General features: G+C 47.1%; 1 pseudogene; it reads right to left on the bottom strand.

The window, feature by feature from the left end:
• Positions 1 to 7,113: 7,113 nt before the first annotated feature.
• On the bottom strand, positions 7,114 to 9,296 carry LOC104664691 (annotated as a pseudogene).
• Positions 9,297 to 12,255: the final 2,959 nt, after the last annotated feature.

Below are 12,255 nucleotides of genomic sequence, written 5' to 3' on the forward strand. Positions count from 1 at the left end.
CAAATAAGAAAATCAAAATATTTTACCCCAAAAGATGTTTCTTTGCCCTACTCTGAGATGACCCTGCAGGCTGGGCATGGTGGGTCATGCCTGTAATCCCAGTACTTTGGGAGGCTGAGGCTGGTGGATCACCTGAGGTTGGGAGTTCGAGACCAGCCTGACCAACATGGAGAAACCCCATGTCTAATAAAAATACAAAATTAGCCGAGTGTGGTGGCACATGCTTGTAATCCTAGCTACTCGGGAGACTGAGGCAGGAGAATTGCTTGAACCCAGGAGGTGGGTGGAGCTTGTGGTGAGCAGGGATAGTGCCATTGTACTCCAGCCTGGGCAACTAGAGCAAAATTCCATCAAGATGAAAGAAAGAAAGAAAGAAAGAAGAGAGAGAGAGAGAGAGAGAGAGAGAGAGAGAGAGAGAGAGAGAGAGAGAGAGAGAGAGAGAGAAGAGAGAGAGAAGAGAAGAGAAGAGAAGAGAAGAGAAGAGAAGAGAAGAGAAGAGAAGAGAGAGAAAGAAAGAAAGAGAAAGAGAAAAGACAGAAAGAGAGGGAGAGGAGGGAGGGAAGAAAGGAAGGAAGGAAGGAAAGAAGGAAAGGAGGAAAAGAGGAAAGAAAGAAAGAAAGAAAGAAATGGCCCAGCAAAGTCGTTCTTTGTAGGGGAAAATTTGCATCTGTAAAGAATCTCTGTCAATATAGCTAGATCTTTTGCATCTAGAACCTCCCAATCCTAAAGAGATGAACTAAGATCTGAATAGGAAACATTTGTCACCTATTGTCTCTAAGGGCAACCACTAAAAGACTTCAAAAGAATTTTGGACTTAACATTACCTTTCTATCTATCCCAGGTCTTTAGAAAAACTCAACCAATTGTCAACCAGAAAATGTTTAAATTCACCTATACCCTGGAAGCCCTTGCTTTGAGTTGTTCCACCTTTCTGGACCAAACCAATGGTTCTGTTAAATGTATTTGATTGATGTCTCATGCCCTCTAAAATATATTAAACCAAACTTGATGGAATTTTGTCCCTGCCCTAGAAATCTGTGGAACTTTGCACTTGAGAGAGATGATCTGAAATAGGAACTTATGTTTAAAAGGGAAACAGAGCATAAAAGTTTGGAAAATTCGCAGCCAAGCCATGTGGTAGTAAAAAAAGCCACATTTTCGAGGGAGAAATTCAAGTTGGCTGCAGAAATTTGCATAAGTAATGAGGAGATGAATATTAATAACCAAGACACAGGGGATACATTTTCAGGGCATGTCAGAGATCTTTGCAGCAGCCCTTCCAACCACAGACCTGGAGCCCTATCAGGGAAACATGGTTTCATGGGCTGGGTACAGGGCCCAGCTGCTCTGTGGAGCCTTGGGACTTGGTGCCCTGTGTCCCAGTTGCTCCAGCTCTAGCTGGCTTTAAAAGTCCAAAGTATAGCTCAGGCCATTGCTTCAGAAGGTACAAGCCCCAATCCTTGGTGGCTTCCACATGATGTTGGGCTTGTGGGTGTGCAGAAGAGACGAGTTCAGCTTTGTGATTCTCTGCCTAGATCTCAGAGGATTTATAGAAATGACTGGATGTCCAGCCAGAAGTCTGCTCCAGAGGCAAAGCCCTCATGGAGAGCCTCTGCTAGGGCAGTGCAGAAGGGAAATGGGGGTTGGAGCCCCCACACAGAGTCCCCATTGGGCAGTGACTAATGGGGCTGTGAGAAGAGGGCCACCATCCTTCAGACTCCAGAATGGTAGATCCATTAACAGCTTGCACTGGCACCTGGAAAAGCTGCAGGCACTCAATGAGAATAGCCAGAAGGGCTGAACTCTGCAAAGCCCATGAGAGCAGCCAGGATCAGAGCTGCAAAGCCTGCAAAGTCACAGAGTAAGAGCTTCCCAAGGTTGTGGGAGCCCCCACTTGCATTAGCATGCCCTGAATGTGAGAAATGGAGTCAAAGGAGATTATTTGGGAGCTTTAAGATTTAATGACTGCCCACTGGATTTTGGGCTTGCATGTGACCTGTAGCCCCTTTATTTTGGTCCATTTCTCCCATCTGAAATGGGAGCATTATCTAATGTCTCTACCCCCATTGTTTCTTGGAAGTAACTGACTTCTTTCTCATTTTACAGGTTCATAGATGGAAGGGACTTGCCTTGTCTCCAATGACTTTGGACTTGGACTTTTGAGTTAATGCTGAAATGAGTTAAGAAGTTGGGTACTGTTGGGAAGGCATGATTGGTTTTGAAATGCAAAGAGAACATGAGATTGGGAGGGGCTGGGTGGCATGATATGGTTTGGTTCTGTGTCTCTACCCAAAAGGCACCATTCCTCATGGTGATCAGCCAGCTACCTGGTGGCAGGTTGGATTATATTGGCCCTCTTTCATCCTGGAAATGGCAGAGGTTTTCCTCACTGAAATAGACACTGACATCAGATATGCATGCAATGCTTTTGCCAAGACTACCATCTGTGGACTCATGGAATGCCTTATCCACTGGTCACAGTATTCCACCTAGCATGGCCTCCTGGCCAACGCACTCCCTGATGGCTAAAGAAGTGTTGGCAGTAGGCTCATGCTCATGGGATTTACCTTGTCTTACCATGTTCCCCATCATCCTGAAGCAGCTGGATTGACAGGAAAATGGAATAGCCTTTCGAAGTCACAATGCCAACTAGGTGACAATACTTTGCAGGGCTGAGCCAAAGCTCTCCGGAAGACCGTGTATGCTCTGAATCAGCATCCAATATATGGTCCTGTTTCTCCCATACGCCATAATTCATGGATGCGGGAGGTCAAGGGTGGAAGTGGAAGTGCACCATTCACCATCGCCCCCAGTGATCCACTAGCAAAATTTTTGCTTCCTGTTCCCATGACATTACATTCTGTTGGCCTAGAGGTCTTAGTTCCAATGGGAATAATGCTGCTGTCAGGGAGACACAACAACAATTCCATTAAACTGGAAGTTTAAGAGTGCCACCTGGACACTTTGGGCCCTCCTACCTTTAAGTCCACAGGCTAAGAAGGAGTTGCAGTGTTGACTGGTGGCCTGACCTGGACTATCAAGATGCAATCAGGTCTATTACTCCACAATGGAGGTAAGGAAGAGTATGTCTGGAATACAGGCGATCCATTAGGGCGTCTCTTAGCATTCCCATGCCCTGTCATTAAGGTCGATGGAGACTATAACAGCTCAATCCAGCAGACTATAATGGCCCAGACCCTTCAGGAATGAAGGTTTGTGTCACTCCACTAGGGAAAAAAACCACGACCTGCTGTGATGCTTGCTGAAGGCAAAGGGAATACAGAATGGGTAGTAGAAGAAGGTAGTCAATCAATACCAGCTACAAACTACATGGTCAGTTGCAGAAATGAGGACTGTAATTGTCATCAGTATTTCCTTCTTTTGTTAAAAGCATGTTTTGTGCATGTGTACCCTTGTACTCAGAAATTCCTTCATTTTATTTCTTTTTTCCTTTATCATGTGACATAAAATTTATTGACTTCGTATCAGCATTTAGTGTTTCTTAACTTCATTAATAGCATTTGGGTTGGGGACTGGTGCATTTCTGGTTGTACAAAGATAGTTGTATTACATTAGGTGTAATTATGACCTTATTATTGTCTTTGTTTGAAGCTTATGTATGATCTCAGGAGATTTCGTGTGGGCTCAAGTTGACAAGGGGTGACTTGTGATGGTTACTACTGAGTGTCAACTTGATTGGGCTGAAGCATGCAAAGGATTGATCCTGGGTGTGTCTGTGAGGGTGTGCCAAAGGAGATTAACATTTGAGCCAGTGGGCTGGGAAAGTCAGACCTACCCTTAATCGAGGTGGGCAGCATCTAATCAGCTGCCAGTTTGGCCAGGATATAAAGCAGGCAGAAAAACATGAAAAGACTAGACTGGCTTAGTCTCCCAGCCTACATCTTTCTCCTGTGCTGGATGCTTCCTGCCCTCAAACATCGGACTTCAAGTTCTTCAGCTTTGGGAATTTGGACTGGCTTCCTTGCTCCTCAGCTTGCAGGCGGCCTACTGTGGGACCTTGTAACTGTGTGAGTTTAATGCTCCTTAATAAACTCTAATATATATAATATAAAATATATATTATGTATTAAATATATCTAATATATATTATGTATTATATATAATGTAGTATATATAATATATATTATATTATATATAAATATTAGGGTCTCTAGAGGGACAGAACTATGTCTATATCTATCTATCTATCTATCTATCTATCTATCTATCTATCTATCTGTAGTTTCCATAGTCCGTGGCATAGACTAGGTGAAATTGACTTTACAACATCCTGAAGGGTAAACACCCAGACTCTCACCTGTACTCCCCGAAATCCTGTGCCCTGGAGATTGGAGAAGCTTCAAACCAAAGCCAGTGTTAAGTTAGCTCAGTCTTTGATTGAGCATGCAATCTGCCTATACTTGGCTTCCAGGGTGGGTGAGGGAGAATTCCTGCCTAGAACAAGGTCACATTACAAAGAATCTTCACAATGCTCATGAGACATTTCGGACCTTCCATCAGAAGCATTCAGGATGGCAGGAGACTGGACATGATGAGCAAACATGGGGATAGGAGGAAGGAAACAGAGAATGGAAGGAGGTGACAGCTGACAAGGCCTGTGGTTCTCAGATGCCGAGCATGAAATGAAGCATTTATGACGAAGGAAACAGAACAGATGTATGGTACAAATATTAAATATACAACAGTAAATTACAGCAGGTGGCTGCACAGCAGCTTAGACACAGCAGAAGAGAAGAGGATGGAATTGGAAGATCAATGTTCAGGACGGATGCAGAGTTGCAGACTCTGGGAGTGGACCCACTCCAGAAAGAGAGGAGGAGGGGGATTGGAGGAAGAAGGAACATTTGAAAGTACCCCCACTGAGAACCAGGACAACCCCTTGGGCCAAGCTGTCCATGACCCTTACAGCCTCAGAGGTCCAGACTCCAGCCTGGCCTCACGTGCTGGTTGGTCTTGTCCCTGCCAGGCCAGAACCCTCCTCAGAACCCAGAGCCCCCACGGCTCTCCCTCACCCTATGCCCAGGACATGTCTCCTGTGCACTCTTCCCTGGCCCACAGGTGGGAGTTTACACCTGCTCGGGCAGCCTCGGCATCCACACCAACAACCTGGTAGCAGTTGTTCTGCTCCCTCCACCTGGCACAGCTCGGATCTCCCACAGTGCAGGCCCCGTGGTTAGGAGTGATTAGAACACACAGGAGGGCAGCTCAAGACAACAGGTGCTGAGGCATGCAGATTTCGAGGATTTAAGTGCTGATGCTCTTGGAAGACCATGTCCATGGTGTTAACCGTGGTTTCTCTTGGTGAACTGTTGGCTTGTGTTTTTGATATTGTTGTTGCTCTAAATAGTGTTTACCTGACTTCAACATGAACTCGATTGGTCACATCTTCGTTAAAATATGTGTCATTCTAAAAGTTCACACGGCATTAGATTTTTTGCTCAAACTACCTATAATATTTCTCCAACAGAATGCACATTTGCCTTTCTTCCACGCATACCTCCGCCCCCTGCCCTGAGCAGTGTCCCTGCCGTCCCATCTGCTTAGGGGGTGGGGAAGGGGACAGAGGCCCTGACATGAGGTGGGGCTGTGCCAAGCGTGGTGGTCTTGCATGGGCACCAAGTGAGTGGGCTCTTGAGAGAGGGGTGATCTTTGCCTCCGGGAATACCCCAGGCCACAGGAGAGAGGTCAGCTGGAGTGTGAGGTGGGGGGTGGAGATGCAAAAAGGGTGGGCGGGCCTGCTGCTCTATCAGCAAAAGACCTCACACCCGAAGGGCACACAGCAGGAGGGCATCGTATTCACTGACCTCACAGGTAACTGTCCATTAGCATTCACCCACAAAATAATAAAATACACTGAGAGGGGAACAGGAATGGATTGCTCACATCTTTTATGTCAGCTGAATGAAGGAAATTTCTAAGCAGGTTGAGAGAAAGGATATCAAGCTGTGTTTGGAGAAGGGGTGGAATTCTAAACAATGTTATGGAAGCAGGGCAGCTAGAACCACAGGTGTATTCAGAAGAATGCTAGATCTCAGTACTACTCTAGAATATCAGCGGTTTTCTGTGGACGGTATGGGAAGTGTGATTTCTTCCGTTTGTGGGCTTTGCGTTTGACATTCTCTGTGACATATCTACACTGCATTTTAAAAGTCAATATTATTGTGAATTTTAATTTAAAATAAAATGTTATTTCATTCAGTTCTTTATACATTTTAACTTTCATTTTCCTTCACAATAACTTAGCAACACACCTAGCCCTGTTTTCACCCGGACCAGCCTGTGCTGCTACAAGCCTGGTTTCTCTTCCTCATCACGACTAACTCAGCTTCCCTTCCCGTTTCAGTTCAAGGAAATGTGGGGCGGGAAGGGAGGGGCAGCTGCCACTCACACAGCTCACACTGAATGCCAGAGAGCTTGCCCCGCACGTCCGCCTATTTTTCTAGTTGAATTTCATTGCATGCAGCAATCAACCTCAGGAATTCATTTTCCCACATACGGGAAGCTGGGACCCAGGTAGGGGATTTGCTTGGTGGGGAATTTGAACCCAGGTCCCTCTCACTGCAAATCCCACAGCATCCCTGTGAGGAAGAGACAGGGAACAGGGAGTAGCCTGGGTCACCCTAAACTGACTTTGGGTTTAGAGAAGGACAGATTACCTGGGGAATGAGGAAGCTCATTGCTCTGGAGCTCACTTCTGGAGAAATGTCATGAATGGGCCCTGTAAGGAGCTGGTGGCAACTTCTGTTACTTCTGGGACCAGCGACCTCAGGTCAAGAGCCAGATGCTCACTCAGGTCTCTCCAGGCCAGAGGCTCTGGCCAAGTTTGGGCTCCCAGCAGAGTCTAAGAAAATGTGGAGGGCACCAATGTGTGTTTATGAAGATTTATTTCAGAGTGAGCATCAGCAACCTACCGAACCTGAGACAGAAGCCAACGCCTCCCATTACCCATGATGTGAGACAGGACCCTGTGCCTCCTGCAGACTTCAAGAAATGTGGACTTGACCTTTGGCATCCCCCCACCGTGATCCTGTTTCATAGATTCTGCTGTTATATTCTCTGTATCTTTACCGGGGTCGGGAGGCTGAATTAGTCTTATTCTGGGTCAGTAACTGTCACTTCCTTAACGGTGGTGGTCCTGAGAGTTTGTGCATTTGTGGCCGTCCCAAAGAGCAGTGCAATTACGACCAAAGACCACTCTCAGATACAGCACTGACTGCTGGCTTTGTTTGACCGAACGTGTTCTTCTTGGAGGTGGCCCGCTGTCGGACACTCCCACCAGCACCTCTTCTTAGGCACCGTGGAGGATCCCAGCCTATATGGCAATGGCAGTTCCTTCTGTTGTTGCAGACCCCTCTGTGACTGCACTTCTCAGGGTGACAGTCGTAGCCAGGGAAGTGATAGTCGCATTGCACTGGGTGTTATTACAGAAGTTTCCATCAGTGCAAGGAGTGCCGTCTATCACACGCCCAACATCAGTTGGGCCTGTTGCACGGTGTTCATCCAATCCAAAACACTGAAACCTTCCTCTCACTGAGTGATGGAATGAAACATGTTCCTGCAGCCGGGGAAGATGGGTCACGTTGGTACACTGCAGTCTTCCACAAAACTTATCTTTTCCTACACAAGCCTCATAGGCGATAGCTGTTCGTTCTCGCGTACAATGTCCGAATCGGTAACTTTCAAGATTGATGTCATAGCAGTCCTCAGGAGCATCCTTAGCACCGACAACAAAGATCGCCTTGCAGAGCACATTGCGGTCAGTGCAGTTCCCATGATAGCAGTAGCCTTCTTCAGTGCACGGGGTTCCATCTTGCAAATAAAATCTGGGGGGCATGTCAAGGTGGTCCCGTGACAGTACTCTGGAAGGTCACATATATTTTGGATAGGTCTGCAGAGAGTCCCTGGTGGGGAGAAGCTGCAGTTTGTACAGCAGTCTCCTAGATGACAGATGCTCCCCGGTGTGAAGTGACAGTCACTTCGGCAGCAACGACTGGCATAACACTGCTTGAAGGAGCCACAGTCACATTCCTCCCTCCCTTCCACGATGAGGTTTCCACAGAGAACCGTTGTCACGGTTTCGTTATACACTGGAGCGAGTGCTTTGAAAACGCACTGCGCTGAATTTACAAAACAATTTTGTAAATGTCCATAAGAACAGTTACTGAATGCATCTGTCATCCCAGGATATCGCTGCATAATGCAGGAGGTCCTTCTCTGACATGTGCAGTATTTATAATCATAACCCACACCAAAACTTCTCATCAGTTTGTGGGTTGTTATGACGGCTACCAATAAATAATGTCTGCCTAGAGTACCAATGTGTATAAGGCCTAAATGTGAACAGAAGCTATATCTTTTTGGTTCATAGTTAGATTCATGTGGTGCGTCTTTAGTAAGTAGTGTGGAAGAATGAACACGAAAAGTATCAAAAAAGGTTCTTCTAAAATAGTTAATCATTGCACTATGATATCGATTGTCATTCACAGGGGCTGGGTCACGACTATTATATACCGTCAAAATATAAATCTAGTACCGCAGATCAGTATTTTGAACAATGCTGTCAATGACACTGAACATCTGGACCACCTCTTTGCAACACGTTGTAATATTGCCATATATACGATAATATGAGTTGGAACATTGACCGTGGCCTTTTATATTACTTCTATGAGAACTCTACAGCGATGGAGATAACCTGGGATTCATGCTGTCATTTGCTTCAGATAACAGGGGGTCTGTCTCCTCATTGTCACCATCTCTAAATGTGGGCCCCGTTGCGTTGGACTCGGCCACTATCTGAGAAACAACATGTTCAAATCTGCGGGAATCCTGGAGGGGTTTGATTTCGTAGGCAAGGTCGTCCAGCATCATGATGCCTCTAAGGCCCCCATAGCACGTGTCGATGGTGGCCATGGACAGAGGCACCTCCTCCAGGTAGCCGAGGTAGTAGCAGTCTGGAGGGATGTAGGGGTCATCCACCTGCAAGGCTCCTTGGTCATCCTGAGTTGTCACCAGCAGATGTCTGGGCCAAAGAAGGTGTTTTCTCCGCATGTGAACGACGTGTCTTTGACCCCCAAAACGCAGGGGTAGGACAGCCAGCCGGGAAACTGAAGGCCTTTGCCACGGTGCGTCTCCTTCCTGGGAATCACAACCTCGGAGGATGCGTAATGCCACAAGGGACGGCCTTGAGAACACCAGACTAGAGCCAGGAGTGCCCAGAGCCCCAGCAGCAAGAGGGGGGCCCTAAGGGTGACCCGCACCTCTGCCGGCCTCATGTCTCAGCCCAGGGATAGTCATCCAAAGAGAATGGGAAAGGAAAGGCCTGTCCTTGGGGAAGCCAGGCCCCAACCAGCTGCGGTGGCTGCGTCCCTCCCAGGGAGACCCTGACAGAGAACAAAGGACCTCCCCGCAGGCTCCTGCACCACACCCTGGGGGCACCTGGACTCCTGGAGGGAATGAGGTAACAGTCCCAGGGCGGGGCAGGGGTGGACCCAGAGAGGATGGCAGCTGCTGCACACGGAATGAGGCTGAGGATCCTGGCTGTGAGGATTCATCAGGAAGGGAAAAGGGAGAGGGAAGCAGGGCTCTGTCTCTTTTACCACCGTCCGTCTTTTCTGTTGCTTTCTGAATCTGCAAAGTACAAAGATGTGTTCAATGCCCTCGCATCAGGCGTGTTATTCTCGGTCGCTCTGTGGGTTAATACCGCTCCTTTCTGTGGGTCACATTGCTTGGTCCGTTGCCATGTGGAGGTGGACACTGCCAATACTTTCCTTGTGGACTGATGTTTTCTCGTCTTCATAAGTACCACGTCTTATTCTTTTTGTTGGTGTTTCGTTTTGTTTTGGTTTTGAAGTTTGGTTTGAAGTTACCAGATTGTGAAAGGAAAGTATCTTGGGCCCTGTCGAGCTGGGAACCACTCATGGAAAACTTGCCTCCCAGTCTATTTAAAGCTGTCCCTGTGGTCACAGAGATAGATCAGAAACTCAAAAGAATGCAACCATCTGTCTCTCACCTACCTGTGACCTGGAAGCTCTAAGTGGGGAGGACTTGCTTTGAGTTGTCTGAGCCTTTCTGGGTGGAACTCATGTCCTTCTTATATTCACTGATGTCTCATGTCTCCCTGAAGTGCGTAAATCAAGCTGTGCCCGACCACCCTGGGCCATTGTCATCAGGACTTCCTGAGGCCGTGTCACAGGCGTGTCCTCAACCCTGGCAAAGGAAACTTGCTAAATTCACTGAGATCTGTCTCAGAGTTCCTGGGTTCATAAGATCAACAGTTGAAATAGGGTAACTCTTTCTTCCGTGCTGTGTAAAATCCTTGCGAATTATGATACTTTTTACTTAGTCCATCTATTCGGGGCAGACGCTATTCCTGACCCCACGAGCCAGGTGCTGTCCCTCCGATACTTCTGTGTGGTTCTCTCCTGGTCTTTGGTCATTTCTTCAGATGCACGAGCCGATCAGTTCTCAGGGAAGGACACAGGGGGCCCTCTGTGGGTGTCTCATGTCTGAGAACAAATATTTTGCATATTTCTGCCAATTCTGTCATTGCTTATGAGGGGATGGAAGATCCAACGCCAGATCGTAATCAGAAACACAAATTACTATTTCCTCGAAAGTGTAAATATTTCCCTTTCCTGGCAAATGTGGTCACTCTATTCAAACTTAACGTGACCGTGGTGTGTTTCGAAGGCTGTGTTGTGTGGCACTTTGCCTTCCAATGCCCCGTGCTCCCACCTTCCAATGCCCCATGCTCCCACCTTCCATCCCTTTGGATCCCGCCGTTTTACCACAGATGTACGATTACGGATGAAGCCGGTTTCCCCTCTACAAGTGTGCAGTTGGACGCCCTTTCCCTGTCCCTTCAGGGTTTTCACAGGGAGGAGAAGGAGGATATTTGACCTCCCTGAAGGAGGCTGCTATGGGAGACTGTGTCCCTCCTAAATTCATGTGTTGAAGTCCCAACCCTTGGTCCTTCAGAATGAAATCATACTTGGATGAGTGTCTTTTAAAGAGATGAATAAGTTAAAGTGAGATTTCTGGAGTGGGGCCCTACTGCAATCCGACTGTTGTTATAAGAAGGGGAAGCAGGAGGGAGGGTGCACACGCCCCGACGGATGGTCATGTTACCACAGAACAGCAGGAAGGCACCGTCTGCACACCAGGGAGCGAGACCTCCGAGGAAACCCACCAGCTGGCAGCTTGATCTTAGGCTTTCATCCTCCCCACTGTGAGGAAATCGGTTTTGTATTGTAAGCCACTCAATATGCGGTATTTTGTTATAAAAAGCCCTATAAAATGAATACAGTAGGTAATAGGAGAGCTTCTATAAATTGAAAAAGTCGGATGGCCAGACAAACCTGGACCCTCCTTTTCAGACCTGAGCAGGGTGATGGACCTGCTTTGGGACAGGAGAGGGGAAGAGAGGAACCCAGCACCCAGTCCCAGGTAAGCCTTTCCTCAGCAGGCCGTCGCTGGGCCGGAGCTTGCACAGGTGTGAAAGAGCGTGTCTTGGTCTTCAGGGCCCGTGGAGTTGGAGGGAGGATGCTGTAAACTCTCCCTCACAGAAGAACCCGTCATCGCTGTGCCCGTGTTTATGTGAATGGGGGTGTGTTTCCTGGGTGTGCTCATCCCCAGAGAAGAATTAATCAGGTTTCCAGGGCTAGAAAGAGGTTGTGGCATTTGTGTGTATTAAAAACTGTGGCTGGACCATAAATTACATTAAAATGCTCATGGGAAGGCACAATGGAAAGAAACACTTTGTTACAGAAGGGAAAAAATGGTAATTATTTAAATGAGATGCCTTTGAAGTCACCACGCCGAGAGGAGCCAATCACATGAGAGTGCTGGGTGTCATGTTCAGGAGATCAGGAGTGTCCATCTGCTGGCTTTTACGATACTCAGAAAGAGCTGAGAGTAGAATCTATGAATGGAGGGGATGTTGAGAAAGAGAAGGCCAAATGTTTGATGGAATGGAGGGTCACTATTGGAGCCGTTAGGAAATACAGAAGCTGAATTATGCTGAAGCACAGAACTGTGTCCCTGGGTAATACTGTGTTGTTTTGGGAGCTGCTGAACATACAGAAGTTTCACTGTTCTTAGTCCTCGAATTCTCTAGAATCTCTTGAAAGCCCAGTTTTAAATACTGGGAATGTAGGTAAGACACATTCACGGTTAAAAATTCTTAAGAGAAGATGTAGGAAGAAATGTAAAGTAATCAATTTAGGTTATGAA

Source organism: Rhinopithecus roxellana, unplaced genomic scaffold (assembly GCF_007565055.1).
Source record: "Rhinopithecus roxellana isolate Shanxi Qingling unplaced genomic scaffold, ASM756505v1 contig4991, whole genome shotgun sequence".
In the NCBI taxonomy this organism is placed as follows: Eukaryota; Metazoa; Chordata; class Mammalia; order Primates; family Cercopithecidae; genus Rhinopithecus; species Rhinopithecus roxellana.